A 23101-nucleotide genomic window follows, 5' to 3' on the forward strand; every position below is an offset into this window, starting at 1 on the left:
TGGAGGCTCGGTGATGGGGCTTTGGGTCCTGACACGGGGTGTCACACACTCACCAGATGACTTCTTCACTACTGTGTAATCCTGTGTACGGGGAGACGCCAATCACTACAGAGATTCTAAGAATCCTTCACCTTTCCAGACATTTCCCTGTTTTATTACTAGAGATAAGAGTGATGTCATGTGAAGCTCTCACCTCTCCAGTTATCAAGGAGATGATCTCTAGGGTGAGGTCTAATATCCTTGCAGCCATGAGGTTTCTGTCCTTCTCCATCCTTGGTGGGTCCTTGATGGAAAGGACCATCAGCTTTAAAAAGAAGAGAGTCCTGCACCTAAGGAACCTGAGAGAAACACGGAGGATTGAGAGCAAAATCACATCTGGATAAACATCTTACATGAAATAAAGTGTCTTACAAATGGAGAATAGTATTACCGATCGTGTACTATAGAGGTGACTACAGATAGGCAAAAAAAAAATCTCAATGAATCAGATTATTTAAAAATTCCATAAAAATATCTGAAGTTTGGGTGATTTGATACGGATGAACTGTACAAAACGGCGCCCACCATTTTACATTTCAAATGTAATACAGTAGTGAGGGAAACAGGGAAGAGATGAAATTGGATAATCACATGACCGTTACCCAAAATGCCTCTCAGTCAGTCTGACAGCCAATCAGGAAGGAGATCATTGACTAGTTGTCACGGATGGTGTTGCAGAAAACTAGAAGACAACAAATGAAGATCCGACTGACTTGATCCCAAACTAAGGAACATAAGGGTAAGCCCTGTAAAAGCTCTAGCACTCTCCCTGACTTCTCAGCCCATGCAAAGATCTCTATGATCGATAATTGCATGCCCTCGTGCCCCGACTGTATGACACCTGAACACCCTATAATAGTGAGGGGACACGACCACTGGCTCCCTACACTTAATACGGAGGAAGTCAGGGTCACCTAGGATCAAGCCAACAGGAAAACACAAATAAAGGAACAGACTTATCTGTAGAAGCATCAGTTGCAGCAACCAGCATGAGCACACTCCAGGCAGTTGTATAAACCGCAAAGTGATGCAATATGGGAGGGGATTTAAAGGGATGCAATCAGTGCAACTACATGACAGCTGAGAGAGGGAAACGAGATGACAAAACGAAAGCAAAACAAAAGAACCTTAAGCAGGAGGTTCTGAAGAACGTCTGTCAGAGCTTCTCAGATATCTGGCGGTGACAGTACCCCTCCCTCTACGAGTGGACTCCGGACACTCCGAGCCCACCTTCTCAGGATGGGACCTATGGAAAGCCCTGATGAGACGAGTGGCCTTAATGTCAGTCACTGGGACCCACATCCTCTCCTCAGGACCATAACCCTCCCAATGAACGAGGTACTGGAGGGAACAATACGAGAATCCACAATCCTAGAGACCTGAAATTCAAGATTACCATCAACCACAATCGGAGGAGGAGGCAAAGAGGAGGGTACAGTGGGTTGGACATAAGGTTTTAATAGGGACTTATGAAAAACATTATGGATCTTCCAAGTCTGAGGAAGATCAAGACGGTAGGCAACGGGATTGATGACGGACAAGATTTTGTAAGGCCCAATAAACTTAGGACCCAACTTCCAGGAGGGAACCTTCAATTTGATATTCTTAGTAGACAACCACACCAGATCACCAACATTCAGGTCCGGACCAGGCACACGTCTCTTATCCGCCACACGCTTATATCTCTCACTCATTCTCTTTAGATTATCCTGAATCTTTTGCCAAATAGATGACAAAGACGAGGAGAATCTCTCCTCTCCAGAGAATGTCCCAAACTGCGGATGAAACCCATATGCACCAAAAAATGGTGACTTATCAGAGGACTCCTGACGACGGTTATTTAAAGCAAACTCAGCAAGGGACAAAAAAGAACACCAATCCTCCTGATTCTCCGCCACAAAACAGCGCAGATATGTCTCCAGAATCTGGAAACAAATTGCGTGCCCCTATCAGAGACTATGTCTGAAGGAATACCATGCAATTTGACAATGTGATCAATAAATGCCTGCGCCAGCGTTTTAGCATTGGGCAACCCAGGAAAAGGAATGAAATGCGCCATTTTGCTAAAACGGTCCACCACCACCAGAATCACAGTCTTCCCCGAGGAACGAGGCAGGTCCGTAATGAAGTCCATGGACAGATGTGTCCAAGGACGGGAGAGTACCTGATGGCCGTGAATGAGGGGACTTTGGCACGAGCTCAGTTCTCGCAGGCTGTCACAAAACCCTCAACCGACTTACGTAGCCCCGGCCACCAGAATCTCCGAGCAACGAGATCCACTGTGGCTCTACCCCCCGGGTGCCCAGCAAGAACAGTATCGTGGTTCTCCTTAAAAACCTTGTGTCGTAAAGCGAGAGGCACAAACAACCTCCCAGGAGGACAAAGATCAGGAGCCTCTGCCTGGGCTGCCTGAACCTCTGCCTCCAATTCAGGATAAAGAGCAGAGACCACCACCCCTTCAGCCAAAATGGGACCCGGGTCTTCAAAGTTCCCCCCTCCCGGAAAACAACGTGACAGGGCATCCGCCTTCACATTCTTAACCCCAGGGCGGAACGTGACCACAAAATTAAACCTTGAAAAGAACAAAGACCATCTGGCCTGTCTCGAGTTCAGACGCTTGGCTGACTCCAAGTAGGCCAGATTCTTATGGTCAGTAAACACGGTAATAGGGTGTCTGGCTCCCTCTAGCCAATGGCGCCATTCCTCAAAAGCTAACTTGATGGCCAACAACTCCCTATCTCCCACATCGTAATTTCTCTCTGCGGAGGAGAGTTTCTTCGAGAAAAAGGCACACGGATGCTATTTGGCAGGAGAGGGACCCTGAGACAAGACCACACCCTCACCCACCTCAGAAGCGTCCACCTCAACAATGAAGGGCAGAGAGACATCAGGTTGTACCAAGATGGGAGAGGAAGCAAAACTCTCTTTGATACTAGAAAAGGCCTTACGCGCCTCTACCGACCAGGAGGAAAAATCTACCCCTTTTCTAGTCATATCAGTGAGTGGCTTAACAACAGAGGAATAATTCAAAATAAACTTCCTGTAATAATTGGCAAAACCCAAAAAGCGCATCAGCGCCTTCTGATTCTCAGGAAGCTCCCAATCAAGCACAGCGCGGACCTTCTCGGGGTCCATGCGAAAACCAGAAGTGGAGAGGAGAAAACCCAGAAATTTAATTTCTGGAACCGCAAACACACATTTTTCCAATTTAGCGTACAATTTATTCTCCCGCAGAATGAGCAAGACCTGACGTAGGTGGTCCCTATGAGTCTTGAAATCAGGAGAAAAAATCAAAATGTCATCTAGATACACTAGTACAAATTTCCCCATTAAATGATAAAAAAAATACTGTTCACAAAATGTTGGAAAACGGCTGGAGCATTCATCAAACCAAAAGGCATAACCAAATTCTCAAAATGGCCCTCAGGGGTATTGAAGGCCGTCTTCCATTCGTCCCCTTCTCTGACCCTGACCAGGTTGTATGCCCCTCTCAAATCCAACTTGGAAAAAACTTTAGCCCCAACAATCTGGTTAAAGAGATCCGGGATCAGAGGAAGCGGATAAGGGTCGCTATTTGTGATAATGTTCAGCTTCCTGAAATCCAGACATGGTCTTAAAGAATTTCTACGTGAATTCCTATTGTTTTGAGTGCCGGTTCCATCCAATCTACATGGTCTTAAAGAACCATCTTTTTTCTTGACAAAAAAAAAAACAGCGGCAACAGGTGACTTCGAGGGTCGGATGTGTCCCTTTCTCAGGCTCTCAGAGATATAAGTACGCATAGCGACCCTTTCAGGTTGGGATCGTATAAACGAGATTTAGGCAGCTTGGTGCCTGGGATGAGATTAATAGGGCAATCATACTCCCGGTGAGGGGGCAGCTCCTGAACACCACTCTCAGAAAACACATCCGAAAATTCTGAGAGAAAAGATGGTACAGTCTTAGAAACCTTAGTAGAAACCTCTGAAAGAGACGTCGAGAGGCAATTCTCTCTGCAGAAGTCACTCCAACCATTTATTTGCCTCGCTTGCCAATCAATGGTGGGGTTATGTTTAGTGAGCCAGGGTAGCCCCAACACCAGAGGAGTAGGTAATCCGCTTAGGACGAAACATGACACATCCTCAACATGACCATCACCCACAGTCAAACGGATATTGTGAACTATGCCCTTTAACGATTTTTGAGAAAGTGGAGCTGAATCAATAGCAAAAACAGGTATGTCCTTTCCCAAAGTGCATACCTGGAAACCATGTCTTATAGCAAAATGATTATCAATGAGATTGACAGCTGCTCCACTATCTACAAAAATCTCACAAACAATATTCTTGCTCTCTAGCGCCACCCTGGCAGGTAGGACAAAACGGGAACTACAAGCATATGGAAAACCTTCAATTTCCGCATCAACCTTGCCAATAGTAACAGATGGAAAGTTTTTAGAGGACTTTTTTCTTTTTGTTTCTTTATTACCCTAAAAAAACTCCCTGAATCTCCTGGAGGGACAAACATTTGCCAAATGATTTATACCTCCACAACAGAAACAAACCCTCCTCTGAGAGCTGAATCTTCTATTGTCAGAGGCAAGCAAACCCAGCTGCATGGGCTCCTGCTCAGAGGGGATTGAGAGAGACTGAGGCTCCTGCGCACTGAATGAGACCGTCCCACTGTCCTTGGACTGAGTATGACAGGAAGGAGTGATCTCTCCTCTCTCTCTAAGACGCCTGTCAATACGAACAGCCCGAGACATGGCAGACTCCAAGGAGGTAGGTCTCTCATGAAAGGCAAATGCATCTTTCAATCCCTCTGAAAAACCATGGCAAAATTGACTTCGGAGTGCAGCATCATTCCAACCAGTATCAGCTGCCTATCTCCGAAATTCTAAACAGTATATCTCTGCGGACTGTTTACCCTGGCATAAAAGACGCAGTTTAGATTCAGCCAGAGAAATATATCTGACCCAGGGCTAAAAAAAATTCATCCACTGAACGGAGAGGCCGTGCCCCCACCGGCAGCGAAAAGGCCCAGGACTGAGCGTTATCCCTGAGTAGCGAGATGATGATCCCCACCCTCCGCTCCTCATCACCAGAGGATCGGGGAAGTAGGCGGAAATGGAGTTTGCAAGCCTCTCTAAAACGAACAAAATTCTCACTACCCTGGAGAACGTATCCGGAAGCGAGATTTTAGGCTCAGAACAAATTCCATGAACGCAATCAGAAATGCCCCCCGAGTGCCCCCCCCGCTGATTCCCCCAGGTAAATACTAATGAGCGCTTCCATTATGGAAGCGCTCATTAGTACCGAAGGACCAGGAAGTGGTGAACGCTCTGTACTCACCACTTCCTGGTTCTCGGCTGTCGGCTGGGCTGCGCACAGCGTGAGGTCGCTCTGTGACCTCACACTGTGCGCGACAGTTTAGAGCACAGTTGACTAAGGAGGGAGAAAATTGCAGGCGGCGTCAATCCAGGAGCAGGAGAGGTAAGTGTTGTTTTTATTTTATAAACAATGTGGCTGCTGGGGGCATTATGGGGGCTAATTGAAGGCATATGGGGGCTAATTGGAGGCATATGGGGGCTAATAGGAGGCATATGGGGGCTAATAGGAGGCCTATGGGGGCTAATAGGAGGCATATGGGGGCTAATTGGAGGCATATGGGGGCTAATTGGAGGCATACGGGGGCTATGGGGGCTAATTGGAGGCATATTGGGGCTAATTGGAGGCGTATGGGGGCTAATTGGAGGCATATGGGGGCTAATGAGGCATAATGGGGGCTAATGAGGCATAATGGGGTCTAATTAGGCATAATGGGGGCTAATTAGGCATAATGGGGCTAATTAGGCATATGGGAGATAATTAGGCATATGGGGGCTAATAAGAGGCATAATGTGGGCTAATGAGGCATAATGGCTTATAATGGGGGATAATGAGGCATAATGGGGGCTAATAAGAGGAATAATGGGGGCTAATGAGGCATAAGGGCTTATAATGGGGGCTAATGAGGCATAAGGGCTTATAATGGGGGCTAATGAGGCATAAGGGCTTATAATGGGGGCTAATGAGGCATAAGGGCTGATATGGGGGCTAATGAGGCATAAGGGTTGATATGGGGGTGATAAGAGGCATAATGGGGGCTAATAAGAGGAATAATGGGGGCTAATGAGGCATAAGGGCTGATATGAGAGGCATAATGAGGGCTAATGAGAGGCATAATGTGTCATCCACAGATGCCCCCATAACAGTGTGTCTTCCACAGATCCACCATAACAGTGCGCCTGCGCACTGATGAGAGACAGAAAGAAGGGGAAAGAATCCGCGGAAGCAAGCAGAGGACGGCACAGCAGACGACTGAATAGCTTCTTTTGTAAGTAAATTGCTTTATTATAAAGGTATCCTTGCAGACCGCAATTCTCTCGTATTTTGTAATCTTATTTATATATACTTATTTTGTATTTGCCCCCCCCCCCCATTTTTGACTGTGGTATCTTTGTGCCCCCCCTATATATTGTTCCTAGAGCCGCCACTGCGGCCCGCTGCTTACTTACTGTTCTCTAAAGGGGCGGTTTTAGGGGGCGGTCCTAGGGGTGGGTAGGGGCGTGGCCAGGGGAGGGGGGGCGAGTTCCACCACCTTTTCTCTGGAAAAAAAAGCCCTGGACGTATCTGACACATAACAGGGGTAGTGCTAGAGATCGGCAAGATAGATTTACTTCGGTAGATTATATAACCGGATAGAATGCCAGGATTTATCATCAGGGACAGGACCGGGCGAGTTAGTTCCCTGTGTATCTGTTACAGCCGGGGGGAGCCGTTCATATACAGACTGCACTGAACAATACATCAGCTTTTAGAGAGACAGTATATTTATAATGTGCAGGACCCAGTCCTTTCTCCTCCAAGTACCTGTTGCAGCTTCTACAGTTCATACGTGCACAAATAAGAATATTTTTATGCATCAACAACAGAAGCTTATATTTTCTACAGTTATAAAGTGTGTAAACAAGCATATTTTAGTGTATATATATATATATATATATATATATATATATATATATATACACACACACAGTTGCAAGAAAAAGTATGTGAACCCTTTGGAATTATGTGGATTTCTGCACAAATTGGTCATAAAATGTGATCTGATCTTCATCTAAGTCACAACAATAGACAATCACCGTCTGCTTAACCTAATAACACACAAAGAATAAAATGTTACCATGTTTTTATTGAACACAGCATGTAAACATTCACAGTGCAGGTGGAAAAAGTATGTGAACCCCTTGGATTTAATAACTGGTTGAACCTCCTTTGGCAGCAATAACTTCAACCAAACGTTTCCTGTAGTTACAGATCAGATGTGCACAACGGTCAGGAGTAATTCTTGACCATTCCTCTTTACAGAACTGTTTCAGTTCAGCAATATTCTTGGGATGTCTGGTGTGAATCGCTTTCTTGAGGTCATGCCACAGCATCTCAATCGGGTTGAGGTCAGGACTCTGATTGGGCCACTCCAGAAGGCGTATTTTCTTCTGTGTAAGCCATTCTGTTGTTGATTTACTTCTATGCTTTGGGTCGTTGTCCTGTTGCAACACCCATCTTCTGTTGAGCTTCAGCTGGTGGACAGATCGCCTTAAGTTCTCCTGCAAAATGTCTTGATAAACTTGGGAATTCATTTTTCCTTCGATGATAGCAATCCGTCCAGGCCCTGACGCAGCAAAGCAGCCCCAAACCATGATGCCCCCACCACCATACATCACAGTTGGGATGAGGTTTTGATGTTGGTGTGCTGTGCCTCTTTCTCCACACATATTGTTGTGCGTTTCCTCCAAACATCTCCACTTTGGTTTCATCTGTCCAGAGTATTTTGCCAGTACTGCTGTGGAACATCCATGTGCTCTTGTGCAAACTGTAAACGTGCAGCAATGGGTTTTTTTGGACAGCAGTGGCTTCCTCTGTGGTATCCTCCCATGAAATCCATTCTTGTTTAGTGTTTTATGTATCGTAGATTCGCTAACAGGGATGTTAGCATAGGCCAGAGACTTTTGTAAGTCTTTAGCTGACACTCTAGGATTCTTCTTCACCTCATTGAGCAGTCTGCGCTGTGCTCTTGCAGTAATCTTTACAGGACGGCCACTCCTAGGGAGAGTAGCAGCAGTGCTGAACTTTCTCCATTTATAGACCATTTGTCTTACCGTGGACTGATGAACAGCAAAGCTTTTGGAGATACTTTTATAACCCTTTCCAGCTTTATGCAAGTCAACAATTCTTAATCATAGGTCTTCTAAAAGCTCTTTTGTGCGAGGCATCATTCACATCAGGCAATAAATCTTGTGAAAAGCAAAACCAGAACTGATGTGTGTTTGTTATAGGGCAGCTGCAACCAACACCTCCAATCTCATCTCATAGATTGGACTCCAGTTGGCTGACACCTCACTTGGAGATGTTATTAGTCTAGGGGTTCACATACCTTTTCCACCTGCACTGTGAATGTTTACATGGTGTGTTCAATAAAAACATGGTAACATTTATTTCTTTGTGTGTTATTAGTTTAAGCAGACTGTGATTGTCTATTGTTGTGACTTAGATGAAGATCAGATCACATTTTATGACCAATTTGTGCAGAAATCCATATCATTCCAAAGGGTTCACATACCTTTTCTTGCAACTGTATATACATGTATATATATATATATATATATATATATATATATTAGTAGCAGAGATTGTATAGTTGTGCCTTTTTTTTCCCCAAAAACCTGTTGCACAGTTTCCTCACTGAATGATAATGTACTAAACCTGTGACTTCTCATTCCTCAAACAGGTGGGGTAACGGAAAACGAAAGGACCGTTGCATGTCACCCGAGAGTGAGAATGTAGGTGGCTGCAGTGATGCAAACAGCAGTAGCCCAGTTGGCACCAGCCGTCCAGCCAGTAGTAGCAGCGGCCACAGGTCTCCCTCACTTCTGACAATATAAATGAGGGCAATGAGGATGAGATTGTGGACTGGATGGATCACTCATCCTCTCAGCCTCAGCAGAATAATGTTGATGTCACCTCTGAGTCTGACACTGTGTCTTGGGCCGGGGTTCAGCGCATCCCTCCTGCTCCTCCTCCTTGTGGCCCCAGTGAAGCCCATCATCTGCGTCATCTCTTTTTTCACTAGCCTCTATGAAGAGCCAACGCCCCATGTGCAATAAAAGATACTCAACACAAGTGCTGAGCTGCAATACTATGTACGGCATGGAGCTTGCTGAGCTAATGAGGGCCCGATCTTCAGATCTCCGCTGAGCGCGGCAGCTCCCTGTAACAGCTGATAAGCGGGGGTGCCAGGACTCGGACCCCACCGATGTGATAATGATGATGGTCACTACTGAACACCTGTGGCAGGAGCAGAGCTTCATAATACAGACCCACTCCTGCTGCTGATCTCACAAGTGCATGGACAGCACGAGATCATCATGACAAATATGTACAATACAGTGCAGGAACTACCACCGACCACAATGTCCATCATCAGCGCAGGTCAGGAAGGAGATAAAGAGAAGCCCTGTCCCCGTCCTGTCAGTCGCCTCTTTCCAATGTGACCACGACATCTGGGAATGCTACAACTGGGAGCCACGCCCTATCTGGCCGGGGCCGCCTTTCCCTGGCTGAGATCAGGGAATAAGTCCCATACTAATAATAGGCTTCAGCAAGTACAAGGCTTCCAGGCCGACCACTAGGAGGCAGCACTGCATTGGAATATACTGAATTCTGCATTCTGTAATGCATGGATATCCATTACAGAAGACAAGCGGCAATCTAATCATATTATAGTTACCGAGGGGGACTTAAAAAAGTTGAAGTTTTTTTTTTAAAATCCTGAAAAATATGTCAAAAATCTGATCACCTACTTTCCCTAGAATAAAATAAATAAATAAAAGGATTTGAGATTTGGCGATGAATGTCATGTTTAAACACCCATACCCTAAAAATAAAAAAATTCTTATCTCATATAGTGAATGGCTTATTTACAAATGGCTATCCAGGCAATAGAACCTGTCTTGACCCAGGTATAAGTGTCACGGCCATGGCTATGACCGTGACTCTTCAACCGCATGCGATTGTCAGCGGTTTGGTTTTGTTGTCAATCACAGGTGAGGGCAGTGGTATTTGCCTCACCTGTGGTTGCCGCTGACAACGCTAGTCTTGTGGCAGCTTTCCTGCTGTGCATGCGGTTGCACCTAGCAACCTCTATGTTAGGTGTCTGTGTGTTGTGTTCACTGTGTTGTATGTCTGTGTGCACTCTGTGTAGTATGTGTGGTGTGCACTGACACTCTTCCTGCACTGTGGTTGCCCGTGGCGACGTCTGGCTGTCTGTACATGTGGTGGCAGTGTCCCGGCCTCCGGGCTATCTCCCAGGACACGGTTGCCACCCATGTTATTGCCAGCGGCAACAACCACAGTGTGTTGCTACTGTTGGACACTTCCCCTTTATGTGAGTTTCCCTTCTGTGGTGCTGGAAGGGTTAACTCCCTTCCCAGTGTGTGTGTGATGTCACTGGGTGTGTCCGACTGTGGGGTGTGGCTTCTTGGCCTATATAGCCTGAGTGTTTGGGCATGGCTCAGTAGGTTGCTTCAGTCATCCTTGGCTGGAGCAGCCTCCTGTGCATATTACCTGCCAGTGAGAGCCACCCCTGTGGTCATAAAAAAAGTGTTTAGTGTTTGATGTCTTTATGCGTGTGTGTTGTATGTTGTTCTGTTGGGACCTTCCTATGTTTTGGTGCAGCTTACGGTTCTGGATTCCTGTTTGCTCAGGGATCCAGTCAGCAAGGCTGTGGCAGGTTGGTGGAACTTCTAGTTCGCCTGCCATATCCGTAAAGCTGTTTTGGTTCCCCTTTTTCCCAACCGCTTGGCCATTGAGACTCCTGCTCCTCCGTGCCAAGGAGGAGTAGGTCGTCTTACCCAGCTCCTAGCTCAGGGATCTGCGGAGGGTAAGACAGGGCTCCGAGGTTCCTGCGCATGGGTCCTCCTACCTTAAAGGTCGGCCCATGCAGGTTAGGAGTTAGGGTCAGGGTAGGGATGCGTGAGGAGGTGACCTGCTCCCTATCCTGTTCTCATGGCCGAGTAGCCACTACAGCATCTGGCATCTCACGGCTGAGGGTTTCCCCCATCCTCAGCCGTGACAATAAGTTAATACTTCACTTTTATTTGAATACAAGTAAAACCTAAATACTAAGTGTGTGCGAGGTGCACTCTTTAATTGAACTTAAACAGAACCCAAAAATTAAGGGGTGTTAAAAACACAGTGCACCACTTCACTGGTAGGTGTATTGCTTTGACAATTAGGCGGGGTGAAGAGATGTGCACTATCTCTCACCCATACCACTGTAAGGGCAGAACACTACCGTACCACCGTCCGCGGTGACTCTGCCAGCTGAGAATGGTTGTAATAACAACCATTTAGAGTGGTGGGAGAAATGGAAATATCAACCCACTATGTGAATGGCGCATAAAGCGCCTCAGTTGATCTCAGACTGGGATTAGTGGCAACTAACACCGCAACACGGACTCGGTGCACAGTAGCCAAAACCACAACTAACTTGATTGCTAAACCAAACCAAGCAACGTCGGCCAGCCTGACCGCTAGTTGCTGGTTAATAGTGGAGGGGTGCACAGCGATTAAAAACTAACACTGCCCCCCGACATGTTTCGCCAGTATTCTGGCTTCTTCAGGGGTTAATGGGTAGCCATGAGTGACCCCGGCCACCTGGAGGTTTAAATAGTGTGTAAACTGATTGACATAGGTTAGCCATCCTATCAGTTACAAAGGACAAAGCAGTGCCAACTAATAGTGTCCTTAGACACACCCCTACAATCTGATTGGAGTGCTGGACACAGTCGCCCACTATTTTGGGGTCCTTGGATTCAGCTCTTAATAATTCCATCCTATCGGTATTCTTTGCCCTAATATAGGCCTGATGCAAGACCTTTTTAGGATATCCCCTAGCACGAAACCGGTCATATAGGGTCTTACACTCTTTTACGAAACCTACTTCGTCGGAGCAGTTCCTGCGACCCTGATGTATTGACCCACAGGAATTCCCTTCTTGAGGGGTCTTGGATGATAACTGCCCCACTGCAGCAGGTTATTCGTTGCTGTGGGCTTACGATGGATTTCAAACTGGATGTGGCCATCAGGGTCCAGGGTGAGTTTGAGATCCAGAAAAGTGATTGTGCTATTGTGTATCTCAGAAGTGAATGCCATACCTATAGTGTTATGATTAAGTGCTGAAACAAATTGGTGAAACTTATCAGTGGGGCCTTCCCACAGCATTAGTACATCATCAATATACCTGCCCCAAAAGAGTATATGCTGTGTGAATTCAAAAAAATCTGGTGCAAAAATTGTGTCCTCCCACCACCCTAGGAATAAATTTGCATAATTTGGTGCACACATACTTCCCATCGCGGTCCCAACCGATTGTAAATAAAATTGGCCATCGAAAAGAAAGTAATTGTGTGTGAGTAAAAAACTGAGGAGAGTCAAAAGGAACTCATTATGTGCACAAAACTGAATGCTCTTAGTGTAAAGAAAAGAAGAGACTGCCTTAATCCCTAACTTGTGTCTAATATTGGTGTACAGTGCCTCAACATCAAGGCTAGCTAATTTGGTTTCTGAAGTAACCTGAATATCCTGGAGCCTGATGACCACATCCTTGGTGTCCTTAATATACGATGGTAAGCTGGGTACAAATGGTGCTATGAACTCGTCGACATATTGACTGATGTTTTCTGTCAGGCTATTATTGCCAGATACTATAGGTCTTCCTGGTACTGGTCGTCTCTGTTTATGCACCTTGGGGATGGCGTAGATGGTGGCAATAGTGGGATGCATCTTAAAGAGGTACTTGAATTCCTCTTTTGAAATAAGATTATCTTCTTTCGCTGTGGAGAGTATTACTTTAAGTTCTCCCAAAAACTTTTCTGTCGGATTGTGATCCAGTTTCTGATAGGTGTCCGTTTGTTTAACCAGGTCATCAACCATCTTTTTATAATCCAGTTTGTCCATTAGGACAACATTTCCACCCTTATCCGAGGGTTTTATTACCAAGTTGTCATTAAGGCTGAGTTCATCCAATGCCTGCTGTTCATCCACCTCAAGATTAAATCGTGTGGTGGGTATTTTAGTGCTCAGGGTTTTTAAGTCTCCTGTCACTAGTTGGACAAAGGTGTCAATATTTCCATACTGGGCAAATGAAGGTGTATATTTGGATTGTGGTTTCAATGTCGACAGCGGTGCCTCTACTAGATCATAGGCACTCTCATCAAGAGTGTCCAGTGATTCCAGAATGGCCAGAGCCTCTTTTTCTTTGGTCTGCATCCGCTGGAAATCCCTGGATTGCTGGTTGAAGGATTTGTGGAGAGCAAGCTTCCTTGCAAAAAGGTTGATATCCTTGACCCAGTTAAAACACTGGAAAGCTGGTGTTGGTGTAAAGGATAAACCTTTTCTAAGTATTTGAAGGTGCCCAGGTCCCAACTGAAAACTGGAGAGATTGATCACCCTGAGCGGGTCATCTATGTCCTGACATTGTATGCCCACTTCTCCCTGTCTCTCAGGGCTGGGCCTTGGCCTAAAAAAGAGGGGAGACTCGTGGGTGCTATTGAAGAGGTCATTGTCATAGATGGAACACAAAAGGAACCAGATGATCCAGGAGGAAACCATTGTCCTTGCTGTTGTAAATTGGCTGCTGAGACTGGAGTAGACACTGTCTACTGATGATGCGTATAGTGGGCGACGGTGTCCAGCACTCCAATCAGATTGTAGGGGTGTGTCTAAGGACACTATTGGTTGGCAGTGCTTTGTCCTTTGTAACTGATAGGATGGCTAACCTGTCAATCAGTTTACACACTATTTAAACCTCCAGGTGGCCGGGGTCACTCATGGCTGCCCATTAACCCCTGAAGAAGCCAGAATACTGGCGAAACATGTCGGGGGGCAGTGTTAGTTTTTAATCGCTGTGCACCACTCCACTGTTAACCAGCAACTAGCGGTCAGGCTGGCTGACGTTGCTTGGTTTGGTTTAGCAATCAAGTTAGTTGTGGTTTTGGCTACTGTGCACCGAGTCCGTGTTGCGGTGTTAGTTGCCACTAATCCCAGTCTCAGATCAACTGAGACGCTTTATGCGCCATTCACATAGTGGGTTGATATTTCCATTTCTCCCACCACTCTATATGGCTGTTATTACAACCATTCTCAGCTGGCAGAGTCACCGCGGACGGTGGTACGGTAGTGTTCTGCCCTTACAGTGGTAAGGGTGAGAGATAGTGCACATCTCTTCACCCCGCCTAATTGTCAAAGCAATACACCTACAAGTGAAGTGGTGCACTGTGTTTTTAACACCCCTTAATTTTTTGGTTCTGTTTAAGTTCAATTAAAGAGTGCACCTCGCACACACTTAGTATTTAGGTTTTACTTGTATTCAAATAAAAGTGAAGTATTAACTTATACCTGGGTCAAGACAGGTTCTATTGCCTGGATAGCCATTTGTAAATAAACTAGTAAAATTACCTTACCCGGGTCAGGTCCTAATTATATTCATATAGTGAATGGCGTAACAGTAAAAAAGAAAGTCAAATTAAAACGGCTGATTTGGCATTTTTTCATAACTTCACCTCCAAAAAAAATGTAATAAAAAAATGATCAAAAAGTTGTACACACTTTATAAAAACTACAGATTGTCCTGAAAAATATGAGCTCCATAGACATAACTATAAGAAGTTATAGGGGTCAGATTATGGCTATGAAAAGTAAAACTAAATTTTTCCAACGTTTTTACCTTCCCACTACATCGTATGCAACAGTAAATGGCGCCATTAGAGAGTGCAACTTGTCCCGCAAAAAACAGTGAATGGAAAAATAAAAACATTATGGCTCCAAGAACCTTTTGGTTCAATCTTAAAAGCCGGACGTTCTAGCCATCCCACCGACTCTGCGAAACCGCACCTCCCACTGCGAAGGAAAAAGTAAGTATGGGAAGAATGTCGGTAGCTGCGGGCAGGGGACAGGGCTTCTCCCCCTCAGTAAGTCACCGAGTGACCAGTCTGCCGGCTCCAGTGACCGGAGGTGAGAGAAGCCGGTCAGTCAGCCTGTGATGGCAGCTCAATGCTACTGAACAGGAGGACATCCCTGGGTCCATCCAGGCCCTGCACCAGACGGAGGACAGGGAGCCAGGAAACCGGACTGTCCGGCCTAAAACTGGACGCCTGACCACCTAGAAACGCAGCGAGTGAAGCACAAAAATCACAAAAACTGAGAATTGCAGGATCCTGAAAGGGCTATTCCCGTCACATAACGTGAGGTTCTATCGCTAGGACTCGTAATCAGTGTGCGGTAGGTGGGGGCTCGTCTCTATCCGGACCCCACTAATCCTGAGAATGAAGGGGCTGCAGAGCTGCTTTACTGCTGAGTCTCCTCCACAGTCCCTGCTCATTAGAGCTCCGGCCTCCGCTGTGCAGGGACAGTGAGGAGAGGACACAGCGCTGCAGTCCCTTCATCTAGAAGAGGTTGTCCCCACCGATCACACACTGACTCCATATCCTAGTGATATCACAGAACATTGTGTGATGGAAGACCCCTCTAATCCAGGAGAACAGCCCCTCTTACAGGGGTCTGGGGGGTCTCCTAATATTCCAGGGGGAGAGCAGACATGTCTGAGGAGAACTCCCCTCCTGTGAGCAGAGACTCTCTATGGCCGGTGCTGCCCCCTGCTGGCTGGACCTGCTATATATCACCTATAGAACCGCTCCATTCTAATAAACCCAGAACCAAGACCAATAACTGACCTGCAGATCTCACCTCCTGGGGCTGCAGGACCTGCGATGACGTCACACTGGTCACATGACAGGAAGTGCTGAACTGTGAAAAAAAACATGCACTGCTTTACTCCTCCCCTCATGTGACTGATCACATGACAATGACATCATCAAAGGTCCTGAAGTCCCTATGATATAAAATCTGCAGATAAGTTAGTGCAGCCTCCTCCAATATACAGCAGAGATTAAAAAGAAATAAGTAAAACCGCTCCCCATGGTTCCCCCTCTCTCACACAGACCTCTCCCCATGGTTCCCCCTCTCTCACATAGACCGCTCCCCATGGTTCCCCCTCTCTCACATAGACCGCTCCCCATGGTTCCCCCTCTCTCACATAGACCGCTCCCCATGGTTCCCCCTCTCTCACATAGACCGCTCCCCATGGTTCCCCCTCTCTCACATAGACCGCTCCCCATGGTTCCCCCTCTCTCACACAGACCGCTCCCCATGGTTCCCCCTCTCTCACACAGACCGCTCTCCATGGTTCCCCCTCTCTCACACAGACCGCTCCCCATAGTTCCCCCTCTCTCACACAGACCGCTCCCCATAGTTCCCCCTCTCTCACACAGACCGCTCCCCGTGGTTCCCCCTCTCTCACACAGACCTCTCCCCATGGTTCCCCCTCTCTCACACAGACCGCTCCCCATGGTTCCCCCTCTCTCACACTGACTGCTACCCATGGTTCCCTCTCTCTCACACAGACTGCTCCCCATGGTTCCCTCTCTCTCACACAGACTGCTCCCCATGGTTCCCTCTCTCTCACACAGACTGCTCCCCATGGTTCCCCCTCTCTCACACAGACCGCTCCCCATAGTTCCCCCTCTCTCACACAGACCGCTCCCCATGGTTCCCCCTCTCTCACACAGACCGCTCCCTATGGTTCCCCCTCTCTCACACAGACCGCTCCCCATGGTTCCCCCTCTCTCACACAGACTGCTCCCCATGGTTCCCCCTCTCTCACACAGACTGCTCCCCTTGGTTCCCCCTCTCTCACACAGACCGCTCCCCATGGTTCCCCCTCTCTCACACAGACTGCTCCCCATAGTTCCCCCTCTCTCACACAGACCGCTCCCCATGGTTCCCCCTCTCTCACACAGACCGCTCCCTATGGTTCCCCCTCTCTCACACAGACCGCTCCCCATGGTTCCCCCTCTCTCATACAGACTGCTCCCCATAGTTCCCCCTCTCTCACACAGACCGCTCCCCATGGTTCCCCCTCTGTCACACAGACCTCTCCCCATGGTTCCCCCTCTCTCACACAGACCGCTCCCCATGGTTCCCCTTCTCTCACACAGACCGCTCTCCATGGTTCCCCCTCTCTCACACAGACCGCTCCCCATGGTTCCCCCTCTCACACAGACCGCTCCCCATGGTCCCCCCCCCCTCACACAGACCGCTCCCCATGGTTCCTCCTCTCTCACACAGACTGCTCCCCATGGTTCCCCTTCTCTCACACAGTTTGCTCCCCATGGTTCCCCTCTCTCACACAGACCGCTCCCCATGGTTCCCCCTCTCTCACACAGACCGCTCCCCATGGTTCCTCCTCTCTCACACAGACCGCTCCCCATGGTTCCCCCTCTCTCACACAGACCGCTCCCCATGGTTCCCCCTCTCTCACACAGACTGCTCCCCATGGTTCCCCTTCTCTCACACAGTTTGCTCCCCATGGTCCCCCTCTCTCACACTATTACACAGAGTATTAAACAGAAATTAAGTGGAGAATCAGTCACTTAAAAATACCCTTACAATACAGGAACACTAAGACCACCTGCACATGATTTGGATGATCGACGAGGGCTCTTTTACTTATGATAACATACTACCGGGCGGAGGCATCGGCCCAGCAGTGTGTTTGGTGACGTCAATGGCTCTGATGGGCGGGCTTTAGCACTGTGTTAGCCGTTTTACAGGCTAGGGCAGCGCTAAAGCCTGCCCATCAGTGCCAGTGACGTCACCAGGCTCACTGCTGGGCGGAAGCCTCTTCCTGGCAGTAGAGATGTCACGAACATAAAATTTTCAGTTCGCGAACGGCGAACGCGATTTTCCGCTAATGTTCGCGAATCGGGCGAACCGCCATAGACTTCAATAGGCAGGTGAATTTTAAAACCCAAGATTAAAGAATAGAATGTCCTACCAGGATATTTAACTGCGGGGGCAGATCTCCTGGGTACTGCTCAGAAAGGTAACAGAATATGAAAACAAAGGGGAGCAGTGACAATTTTAAAACTTAACTTTTACTAAATACATTCCCCCAATTGGGGAGTAAGAGACCCCTTACAAACACAAACAACAAGAAGACAGACAAGACCCCTATAGAGGGGGTTTATGCGACGGTATCATGCAACATAGGTGGTGCTGCACACCAAAAATAGGTCTCGTCCCCTCCCAAAAGAGCCTGTGGAGGTTATCACACAGACCTGTGGTGGAGGGACCGAGTGATCCCTATTGTCTGCCTCCAAAAATGGAAACAGACGCAATAAAATGGAAAATTCTTACCAATTTATTTTTGGTCTCGCTTAGCGACCACATATACGTGGGTTAAGGCAGGAGGAGGTCACGTGTGGTAGGTAGGTACTTCATCCGGTATTCCAGGTAAACGGAGAAGGGCGTCAGGGATATCCAATTGGTCCGGTATCAGAGTGGTATCAGAAAAGAGACTCACCCTAGTACCTCCCTGCTTGGCCTGACCTAGCCCTAGTGACCTAACACGGGGTCCGTGCCCCGCAAGGGGTGGCCCCGTCCGGAACCTTACCCTGGTAAACAAGCCCTAGGTGACCCTAACAAAGGGTGACTAGGGGAAAGGTTGTTTAATTCAAGGCAGGTGAAAATATATAAGTATAAATGGGTTGTAAATATCATAAATATATAAGGATAGTGGAGACTGGGACGCACATATGACTGCACGTATCCAATGATATGTCAACTTGTCCCAGGGACAAGTTGACATATCATTGGATACGTGCAGTCATATCAATCGCTGGCAGGCTGTAGATGCGATTTTTTTTAACCCTTGAAAGGTATATCAGACGCTGTTTTATTAACAGCGTCTGATATACCTGCTACCTGGTCCTCTGGTGGTCCCTTTTGCTTGGATCGACCACCAGAGGACACAGGCAGCTGTGTAATAAGTAGCACCAAGCACTACACTACACTACACCCCCCGTCACTTATTAACCCCTGAACACCCCCCTGTCATTGATCACCCCCCTGTAAGGCTCCATTCAGACGTCCGTATGTGTTTTGCGGATCCACGGATCCGTGGATCCGCAAAACACGGACACCGCGGATCTGCAAAACACAGACACTGGCAATGTGCTTTCCGCATTTTGCGGATCCGCACATTGCCAGAACCATATAGAAAATGCCTTTTCTTGTCCGCAATTGCGGACAAGAATAGGACATGTTCTATAGGCTCTACAAAAAACGCAGTGTTCGCCCGATCAGGCCTGATCTTGTGCGCACACTTGCGTTCAGTCCGCCCCACCGCAGTGACATGTATTTTTTTCTGATCACTGCAAAAACACCGTAAAATCGCTGCTGCGCTATAAAGATCACTTTTGAGGGGCATGGCGAGTTCATAGAATATATTTTTTTTTGGCACAAGTTAGCGGAAATATTTAGTTTTTTTGTTTTTTCTTACAAAGTCTCATATTCCACTAACTTGTGACAAAAAATAAAATCTCACATGAACTCACTATGCCCATCACGGAATCCAAATGCGTAAAATTTTTTAGACATTTATATTCCAAACTACTTCTTACGCTTTAGGTCCCCTAAAATGCCTGGGCAGTATAAATACCCCACAAGTGACCCCATTTTGGAAAGAAGACACCCCAAGGTATTTTGTGAGGGGCATGGCGAGTTCATGTAAAATTTTATTTTTTGTCACAAATTAGTGGAATATGAGACTTTGTAAGAGAAAAGAAAAAAAAAAAAAACATTTTCCGCTAACGTGTGCCAAAAAAAATTATATTCTAGGAACTCGCCATGCCCCTCACGGAGTACCTTGGGAAGTCTTCTTTTCAAAATGGGGTCACTTGTGGGGTATTTATACTGCCCTGGCATTTGAGGGGCCCTAAAGCGTGAGAAGAAGTCTGGAATCCAAATGTCTAGAAATGCCCTCCTAAAAGGAATTTGGGCCCCTTTGCGCACCTAGGCTGCAAAAAAGTGTCACACATGTGGTATCGCCGTACTCAGGAGAAGTAGGGCAATGTGTTTTGGGGTGTATTTTTACATATACCCATGCTGGGTGAGAGAAATATCTCTGTAAAATGACAACTTTGTATAAAAAAATGGGAAAAGTTGTCTTTTACAGAGATATTTATCTCACACAGTATGGGTATATGTAAAAATACTAATTGTGATTACAATATGGTGGCTCACTCCAAGCAGATTATGGAACCAGGTGCTACTAACCCAAATTAGAGGGACACCCACCCTCTGATCAAGTGTAACTAATAAAGTAATAGGGTAGTGGGCGAGCACTCAAACACTTGGACTTAAATATAAAATTTTATTATTATTAAATCAATTAGTTAGTACATGTACGAATTATAAAATAAATTAAAATGAATTAAAACATCAAGTGCTGTCACCAACAAAGAAACAATATATTAAGATCTAGCTCTTCAAATATATAAAGTCCAATCAATGTCTGAACAATGAGGGCTATCAGGATAGTTGTTAAACGCAAAAATCGGCTGGTTAGGATATCAAATTTCTAATATGTACACAGATTCCTGTCCCATATATATCAATCCGTGTCAGGAGCAGGTAAATATCCAGGAAATATGGTAATAGTTACCTCTTCCGGCGTATCACAAAGTTTGCAGAGTGTGAGTCTCTAATATGGTCGCAACCTTGGTAGCCGTAGATAGTAATTATAACCTCATGGGTAGGTCAATATATTAGGAAGGAATGTCTCTTACCTTCCTTCTTATCCAAACAAGGGTCGAGTGGCGCGGGTTGATACCAGCGTCACACTCCGTGCTCCTCTCGCCGACTATCCCGAACTATCGCGGGAATTGGGGCGGGACTTGGTTTGTCCGTACCTGTTACTCTTCCGGCATGGAACAAAGGAAAATGCCTCTTTGGTCTGCGGTTTCTTGTTCCAGTAATATTTGCTTTATCTTGCAATTCCAATATTCATAGCGTAGCCACGCTAATAATCGCGGAGGTGCTTTTTACAGGTGTCCGATCCGGCCCAGACGCGTTTTGTGAATTGACCTTCCCTTCATCAGTGGATACTCACATACTCAGAGACTCACACTCTGCAAACTTTGTGATACGCCGGAAGAGGTAACTATTACCATATTTCCTGGATATTTACCTGCTCCTGACACGGATTGATATATATGGGACAGGAATCTATGTACATATTAGAAATTTAAATATCCTAACCAGCCGATTTTTGCGTTTAACAACTATCCCGATAGCCCTCATTGTTCGGACATTGATTGGACTTTATATATTTGAAGAGCTAGATCTTAATATATTGTTTCTTTGTTGGTGACAGCACCTTGATGTTTTAATTCATTTTAATTTATTTTATAATTCGTACATGTACTAACTAATTGATTTAATAATAATAAAATTTTATATTTAAGTCCAAGTGTTTGAGTGCTCGCCCACTACCCTATTACTATATGTAAAAATACACCCCAAAACACATTGCCCTACTTCTCCTAAGTACGGCGATACCACATGTGTGACACTTTTTTGCAGCCTAGGCACGCAAAGGGGCCCTAATTCCAATGAGTATCTTTACGATTTCACAGGGCATTTTTTACACATTTGGATTCCAAACTACTTCTCACGCTTTAGGTCCCCTAAAATGCCAGGGCAGTATAAATACCCCACAAGTGACCGACCCCATTTTGGAAAGAAGACACCCCAAGGTATTCCGTGAGGGGTATGGTGAGTTCATGTAAAATGTTATTTTTTGTCACAAGTTAGTGGAATATGAGACTTTGTAAGAAAAAAAACAAAAAACAATTTTCCGCTACCTTGTGACAAAAAATTAAAATTTCCATGAACTCACTATGCGAATCAGTGAATACCTTAGGGTGTCTACTTTCCGAAATGGGGTCATTTGTGGGGTGTTTCTACTGTCTGGGCATTGTAGAACCTCAGGAAACATGACAGGTGCTCAGAAAGTCAAAGTGCGTAAATTCACATTTTTGCACCATAGTTTGTAAACGCTATAACTTTTACCCAAACCAATAAATATACACTTATTGCATTTTTTTTTTTTTATCAAAGACATGTAGAACAATAAATTTTGAGAAAATGTATATAGAAATGTACAAACCGGATTCCAAAAAAGTTGGGACACTATACAAATACAAATCGTGAATAAAAACTGAATGCAATGATGTGGAGGTGCCAACTTCTAATATTTTATTCAAAATAGAACATAAATCACGGAACAAAAGTTTAAACTGAGAAAATGTACCATTTTAAGGGAAAAATATGTTGAATCAGAATTTCATGGTGTCAACAAATCCCCAAAAAGTTGGGACAAGGCCATTTTCACCACTGTGTGGCATCTCCCCTTCTTCTTACAACACTCAACAGACGTCTGGGGACCGAGGAGACCAGTTTCTCAAGTTTAGAAATAGGAATGCTCTCCCATTCTTGTCTAATACAGGCCTCTAACTGTTCAATCGTCTTGGGCCTTCTTTGTTGCACCTTCCTCTTTATGATGCGCCAAATGTTCTCTATAGGTGAAAGATCTGGACTGCAGACCGGCCATTTCAGTACCCGGATCCTTCTCCTACGCAGCCATGATGTTGTGATTGATGCAGAATGTGGTCTGGCATTATCTTGTTGAAAAATGCAGGGTCTTCCCTGAAAGAGATGACGTCTGGATGGGAACATATGTTGTTCTAGAACCTGAATATATTTTTCTGCATTGATGGTGCCTTTCCAGACATGCAAGCTGCCCATGCCACACGCACTCATGCAACCCCATACCATCAGAGATGCAGGCTTCTGAACTGAGCGTTGATAACAACTTGGGTTGTCCTTGTCCTCTTTGGTCCGGATGACATGGCGTCCCAGATTTCCAAAAAGAACTTCGAATCGTGACTCGTCTGACCACAGAACAGTCTTCCATTTTGCCACACTCCATTTTAAATGATCCCTGGCCCAGTGAAAACGCCTGAGCTTGTGGATCTTGCTTAGAAATGGCTTCTTCTTTGCACTGTAGAGTTTAAGCTGGC

At 46.0% G+C, this 23101-nt stretch overlaps 1 long non-coding RNA gene across 2 annotated transcripts; it reads right to left on the reverse strand.

Annotated features, from left to right (window-relative positions):
* Positions 1-22: 22 nt before the first annotated feature.
* On the reverse strand, positions 23-20881 carry LOC122934848. 2 transcript variants are annotated; one of them, XR_006388705.1, is made up of 3 exons: positions 20807-20881; positions 194-338; positions 23-81 (listed from the first exon to the last, which is right to left on the reverse strand). It is a non-coding gene; the product is annotated as an uncharacterized LOC122934848 (long non-coding RNA). The 2 variants fall into 2 exon arrangements; XR_006388704.1 differs by lacking the exon at positions 20807-20881 and adding an exon at positions 15851-15896.
* Between the last annotated feature and the right edge of the window lie 2220 nt (positions 20882-23101).

This window comes from Bufo gargarizans, chromosome 4 (genome assembly GCF_014858855.1).
Source record: "Bufo gargarizans isolate SCDJY-AF-19 chromosome 4, ASM1485885v1, whole genome shotgun sequence".
Lineage (NCBI taxonomy): Eukaryota > Metazoa > Chordata > Amphibia > Anura > Bufonidae > Bufo > Bufo gargarizans.